Raw genomic sequence first — 7,486 nt, forward strand, 5'->3', positions numbered from 1 at the left:
CTGTCTGTCATTACGGCATACTTGGTTTATTCTTCCAGAAGGTGGATTCTTTTTATCTTAATAAACACATGTGTTCCTGCATTTATTTTTACTTTTTGAAGATTTGTTTATTATTTAAAAGAGGAACTTAGAGACAGAAAGAGACAGAGATCTTCCATCTTCTGGCTCACTCTCAAAACGACTGAAAAATTTGGGGTTGGACCATGCTGAAGCCAAGAGCTCAGGACTCGAGTCAAATCTTCTGTTGCTTTCCGCAGTGCATTATCAGGGAGCTGGATTAGAAGCAGAGTAGCCCAGACTCATGCTAGTGCTTTGACATGAATGTCAGCATGCAGCCTAATCAGCTCTTCTTTTAATTTTAGAAGGATATTAGCTCTTAATAACAGTTTCCTGAGTTTATAACTTCGAGCTATACATTTGTTACTGAACATGTGTTCTTTCTTCAAATGATGAATCCTTCCCAAGAAGAACACTGCAGTGTGGTTTAACTTCAGGGTAGCGTGCATTTCAGGTTTTCTGGCTCACGTTTAATTTGTTAGGGTTATGCATTACCCTACAGTTAGAATCGTTCATTCAGGGGAAAAACTATTTTTGTTAAGCATTTTATTAATCTCTGAAAGAACCTTAAAATATTATACTAAGATCAAATTAATAGTTTTAGTGATTCTACAAAGCAACTTGAAAGATTTTGGAAGATAACAAGAACTGTGGTGTGTGCAAGACTACATGTCAGTCAGTTTTTTGTTCAAACACGGACCACCAGACAAAACCACTTGGAGACTGTAGCATGCTGCCTCCTTGTCTCTTATACACACAGACACACATCCGCACACTCGACAGCTGAAGTCCCAACTTGCTACTCTATGTATGGTTATCTGTTGTCTATATGACATAGCACATATCTTTATAATGTGAGTCAGCTGATTATGACTTATCATAAATTTGTCCTTATTGATTTGTTGAATAAAAGAAGAGTTTAGTAGGTGGAAAGCATTTGATGGCAGTTACTCTTCATGATGGTCACCATCAGCTACTTTAGTTAGGTGAGCATGAAGTCCTGATGCTATTTGGAAAGACGATGAGTACAGCATTATGTCTAACTCCAAGTGGAACAACCGGAGAATACATCAATATGTGAATTCATATATGATGGTACAGTTCAAATTAGGGCTTGGCAAATTTGAAACCAAAATAAGGTGTTACCTTGGGTGCATTTAAAACAATTGTATTACCCAGCACTTGGCGGGCAGTAACAGAGCCAGGATGCTATGGAATCTGTTGGCTCTTCGTCAGATTGCCCACAGAACCGTAAGTGCTGTTTCTTGCAGGCATTTAGAAACTAAAGCTTCAGAGAAACAAAAGCTGTTTTAGGAGGATAATGGAATTCCAGTGCATCTGAACGGTGGGTTGCTGATGCCCTCCGGGATAGAGCCACCATGGTTCTTACGGTTGTTAGAACAACACGCTGTGTATCAGCTAGCCATTGCTTCATTCCCCAAGAAGCAGGATTGACCTGAGTCATCCCAGAAACCATTTGGTTCAGCTGTATTCAGCTCTCTATGGACCAGTAACCTGATAAATAACTGAGCTCTTCTTTGGGGATCAATATTTATTGACTGGTACTAACTACCACCTATAAAGCAGTCTTTTTTAAAAAAAAAATCTACAAACAACAACAAAAGCAATTGTACTATCCGAGAAATGCAGTGTGCTTCTGTATAGAATCTTGATAAGGATTAGTTGCAGAGATCACGAACTGGGACTTGTGTGTGTGTGTGTTCATATTTTTCCTATGCATGTATCTACAGCTGCTATCTGTTGATCTATCTACATCAGTAATTCTTTGCTGTTGAGTTATAGGTTTCAAAATAATGCAATAAGATAAATATACCAAAGAAAAAGAGCTTAGATCAAATTCTGTAGTATATTTCACGTATAGAAACTCCTTACAACAGCTTTTAGGAAGACTTCTTAGCATTTTTAAAAAAGATTTACATATTTTTATTGGAATAGCAGATCTACAGAGAGAAGCAGAGAGAGAAAGATCTGCTATCTGTTGGCTCACTTCCTAAATGGCTGCAATGGCTGGAGCTGACTCATCTGAAGTGAGGAGCCAAGAGCCTCTTCCAGGTCTACCATGAAGGTGCAGGGTCCCAAGGCTTTGGGCCGTCCTCTACTGCTTTTCCAGGCCACAGGCAGGGAGCTGGATGGGAAGTGGAGCAGCCTGGACATGAACCAGCACCCAAATGGGATTCTGGCACTTGCAAGTGGATGATTAATCAGTTGAACCATCATGCCAGTCCCTCAGCAATGATTTAAACATTTTTTTTTTAAAGATTTATTCATTCTACCACAGCCAGACATACACAGAGGAGGAGAGACAGAGAGGAAGATCCTCCATCTGATGTTCCACTCCCCAAGTAAGCCGCAACGGGCCGGTGCTGCGCCAATCCGAAGCCAGGAACCTGGAACCTCCTCCAGGTCTCCCATGCAGGTGCAGGGTCCCAACGCATTGGGCCGTCCCCAACTGCCCTCCCAGGCCACAAGCAGGGAGCTGGATGGGAAGTGGATCTGCTGGGATCAGAACTGGCGCCCATATGGGATCCCGGGGCCTTCAAGGCGAGGACTTTAGCCGCTAGGCCACGCCGCTGGGCCCAATGATTTAAACATTTTAAAATTAATATAAAAAGAACAGATTTTGTACATTTGGTAGGTACAGTTTCAACAGTGTTTCTAATCAATGGTTGTAAGTTCAAGAGCTGCTAAGGAATAAGGCAGGGAAAGCATTAAAAAATTATTGGAAAGTTAGATATACAGAGAGAAGGAGGAGAGACAGAGAGGAAGACCTTCGCCCGCTGATTCACTCCCCAAGTGGCTGCAACGGCCGGAGCTGAGCCAGTCTGAAGCCAGGAGCCCGGAGCCTTCTTCCGGGTCTCGTATGTGGGTTCCAGGGCTTTGGGCCGTCCTCAACTGCTTTCTCAGGCCACAAGCAGGAAGCTGGATGCGAAGCAGGGAGGTAGGGATTAAACCAAGCACCCATATGGGATCGTGGAGCAGGCAAGGTGAGACTTCAGCTGTTAGGCTATAGTGCCGGGCCCTGGTAAAGCGTTTTTTTAAGGGTGAATCTTACTTTACTTTTTAATTAATCTTTAACATATTTAATATAATTTGTAGAGATAAGAGCAAAATGGAATTCCTCATCCTCCTCCCCTTGCTATTCTTTCCACCCTTCCTCATTTTCCTTTTCTTTTTAAACTTTTGAGTAACATATTTTAGGTTTACACTACAGTAAAATGCTTAATCCTTCACAAAATAAGAAATTTAATGAGTAAAAAACATAGACCTTAGTTTAGTGAGAATATAGACAACAACTATAAATAGTAACTGAATAGAAAAACATGACCATTTTATTCATATATACTAAATTATAAAGGGATCAGGCCGGGCACAGTGGCCTAGGCCATCTATTGTTTTATATTACTATTTTCCGTGATACAGTTTTGTGGATATATGGATTCCTTCCTCCACTTCCCCTTCCTCTCTCACTATTTTTCTCTCCCACTATCCCCCCCCCCCCCAGTTTATCAGAGCAGTATAGTCCTTTAATAACAGTTACAAGTTTAACTTTCTGTTATTTAAGTGTATCAGGACAGGATAAGTATAGGCAAAGGTAGAAAATCTAGTGTCATACTGTGAAGTTATATTTAAATGTTTCATTGGGAATCTTACTTTTAGTGAGGAGTAGATATGAGTGCAGTAACATATTTTTACTTTCCAATAAGATGCTAATCTCCATTATATAGTTCATGTATGAGAATGCACACACACACACGCTGAATTACCTGTATCTATAGTATGATATTCTTTTTTATTTTATTTTATTTATTTATTTATTTTTATTACAAAGTCAGATATACTGAGAGGAGGAGAGACAGAGAGGAAGTGGAGCTGGCGGATTAGAACCAGCGGCCATATGGGATCAAGGCGAGGACCTTAGCCACTAGGCCACGCTGCCGAGCCCTAGTATGATATTCTTAACCACTGATTTGACAAACGTATAAAGCAAGGTATAAAGCGAAAGTATATTTCTTTTTTTAAAAAAGATTTATTTGTTTTATTACAAAGTCAGATATACAGAGAGGAGGAGAGATAGAGAGGAAGATCTTCTGTCCGATGATTCACTCCCCAAGTGAGCCGCAACGGGCCGGTGCGCTCCGATCCAATGCCGGGAACCAGGAACCTCTTCCGGGTCTCCCACACGGGTGCAGGGTCCCAATGCATTGGGCCGTCCTCGACTGCTTTCCCAGGCCACAAGCAGGGAGCTGGATGGGAAGTGGAGCTGCTGGAATTAGAACTGGCGCCCATATGGGATCCCGGGGGCGTTTTCAAGGTGAGGACTTTAGCTGCTAGGCCATGCTGCCGGGCCCAGCAAAAGTATATTTCACACAAACTTTTTAGTTTTCACATGTGAGAGAGATCATGAAGTATTTCTATTTCTGTGTCTGGCCTATTTCACTCAGTATGATATTCTACAATGCAGTTCATTTTGTTGCAGATAGTAGAATTTCATTCCTTTTAAAAAGTTGAATACTATCCCATTGTGTAGATATACCACATTTTCTTTATGTGTTTGTCTGGTGATGGATGGCTTGGTTGATTCCAAATTTTGGCTGCTGTGAAAGGTGCTGCTATGAACAGGGCGGGGCAGGGATCTCTTTGGCTCACTCAAGTCTTTTTTTTTTTTATTCATTTTTTAATTTTTTGCCCAACCCCTCCTTGTACCCTCCCCCCTCGGTGGACCGCCCCACCCCGTTGCCATATTACATTTTTGGCTTTTTGTTTTTTTTTCTTTTGATTACATTGCATTATGTGTCATGGTTCTATAGGCCCTGAGATTCCCCCCCCCACCACCATAGTGTATTCCTTAACCTTGTTGCACCACCACGGATCAAATTCAGCTGGGATTTCCCCCACTGCGCGCATCCACCAGGCAAGAAGACCCGCATCCCATTGTCCAAAAATGTCCATCAGTTTATTGGGGAGACCATCTCTGGTCCAAAGGCAGAGCCGGCAAAGTGGTTTTGATAGTTCTACAGAACTGTGTTGTTGCCAGTCTCACCACTTTAGGCACGATGCGGTCATTGGAGAATCCACTGATTGACATTGTCCATCATGTAGTCTCCAGTTGCCCGATTTTTTCATTGTCAACACACAGCTGAGGTGGTCGATTGACTTGTTCTGTCCTCTGTCATTTGATGTTTATCTTCCAGAGACCGAAAGCTCGATTGCGGGGATCCTAAAAGAAACTACGAAGGAGGTGCCCACTATCTCCCTACTAGTCCTCTTGAGCTTCTGGGTCCTGGTTTGTTTGGTGGATCAGTCTGGCTCTAATAGTTCTTATGGGTGCTCTCATTCAAACCTTCAGGTCTCTGTCCCACTCTTGCCCTAGTGTTTATGGTTGCTATTACTGGGAATACACAGAAAATTATCTCTCACCTACACAAAGGCTGGCCTTATTTAATGGTGGCCCTAAGCAGCGATTTCTGATAATAAAAACTCCGAAGCTCACCGCTGAAGGCCAGCAGGCAGAGCCTGGCACCATTTGGTGCACTGGCCGCCCATAGCCAGGGACCCCCTCACTGCCTTGTGGCGGTGGTCCTGGCATGCTGAGTCCTCGTTCTCGGATCTGGCCTGGCTGGGCCGCCCCCCAGGACCACGCAGAGTCCTGTGGGGCAGCCCAGCGGCTTCTGGTCCAGGTTCCAAGGTTTCGATCCCTCCCAAACTCGCCCCGCCTCTTAGCATATGGCTGTGGGGCGGAGCTAGCCCTAAGGCCCCGTTCGTTCCCCAGGTTCCCTCATGGCGTGCTTACCCAGGGGGGAGGTGGTAGCTCCTGGGCCTGGAAAATAGCCAGGGACCCCCTCACTGCCTTGCGGCGGTGGTCCTGGCATGGTGTCACTCAAGTCTTTTTTGTATATATCCAGTCGTGGGATGGCTGGATCACATGGCAAGTCTACTTCCATTTTTTTAATATGAACTTTCCACACTGTTTTCCACAGTGGCTGCACAAATTTACACGCTCACCAGCTCATTTACATGGCAACAGTTCATTAAATGTTGCTGTTTTCCCACATCCTCATCAGCATTGATTCTATGTTTTGGATTTTGGCCATTTTGATCGGGGGAAGTGATACATCATTGTAGTCTTGAATTGCATTTTTTCTTCTTTTTTCGGATGGCAGTGATGTTGACCATTTCTCATGTATTCGTTGACCATTTGTAGTTGTTCTTTTGAGAACTATCTATGCAAGTCCTTTGTGCATTTCTCAATTGGATTGGTTGTCATTTTTGCTTGTTGTTAGGTTTTTAAGTTGCTGAATATTCAGATTATTACTCCTTTGTCAGCTTGGTGATTTGCAAATATTTTTCCAATTCGATTGATTGACTATCTCTTCACTCTATTGATCATTTCCTTTGCTGTATAAAAGTTTCTGGGTTTGGTCCAGTTCCATTTATTTAGTTTTGCTTTTCTTGCCTGTGTTTTGGAGGTCTGATCTAATGAGTTATCCTTACACCAATGGCTTGGAGTGTTTCCTGTGCATTTTCTTCCAGAAACTTCATAGTTGTGGGTCTCAAATTTTTACCTTTTATCCTTTTTGAGTTGATTTTTGTTTATGGTGAGAGGTATGTGTCTAATTGGATTCTTCTACCCAACTTAAGGTATGTAAAATATTAAGAAATAGGGAGTAACAAGGATTGTGGCAAATTTGAGACTATTTGCTGTTTAAAAACATCCACATTTATTCATAAAATAATACTATCTTTGCTGATTAAAATTGTCTGAGGGTGAAGTTCAGTTCCGTACATCTGATAGTGAGAAAAAAGTCACCTCTGCCTTTTAAAATATAATGAAGTTTTTTTTAACTCTTTGAAAAATTTATTTCAAATGATGTTTGCATACTGGATCAGGGTGGGAAGTCGATATGATCATTGCTTCCAAACTTTCTATTTCTTCTTCCCATTTCTAGGAGATAAGGGGATAGGTCATGCCCAGCCTCCTAACCATCTCAGTACCCAAAGATGGGGAATGGCCACCTGATATCAACCCAGAGTCTCAATGTGTCTCATGCTCTGAGGGTTCTGCCCAGATGGATGCAATAGCTCTGAAATGCAGTCTCTGTCCCAATTTATGGATGAGGAACACCTTCCAATGTCCACTGACTGACACAGTTGATCTTAGAGTCTTCATTTGCCCAGATATTTGCTGCCATTATTTGGCTGGGGTAGTTGTCCTCTGTTCTCCATTCCGCTATGGTACCAGATGTCCTCTGCAAGCCCCAATGGGCTGCCATGTTCTCTATGTGCACCATAGTCTGCCGTCCAGCACTCCATCCTTTACACTGGGAAGGATCAGTTTTCCTAGGTGGACTCATGGACCCATGCCATGTGACCCGAGCCCCACTGGGTTGCCCACCCCAGGGGCTCTCAA

The 7,486-nt window shown here is 42.8% G+C and overlaps 1 pseudogene; it reads left to right on the forward strand.

Moving 5' to 3' along the window:
- Positions 1-1,263: 1,263 nt before the first annotated feature.
- On the forward strand, positions 1,264-1,512 carry LOC105942452 (cytochrome c oxidase subunit 7A2, mitochondrial-like; annotated as a pseudogene).
- Positions 1,513-7,486: the final 5,974 nt, after the last annotated feature.

Source organism: Ochotona princeps, chromosome 9 (assembly GCF_030435755.1).
Source record: "Ochotona princeps isolate mOchPri1 chromosome 9, mOchPri1.hap1, whole genome shotgun sequence".
Classification (NCBI taxonomy): Eukaryota; Metazoa; Chordata; class Mammalia; order Lagomorpha; family Ochotonidae; genus Ochotona; species Ochotona princeps.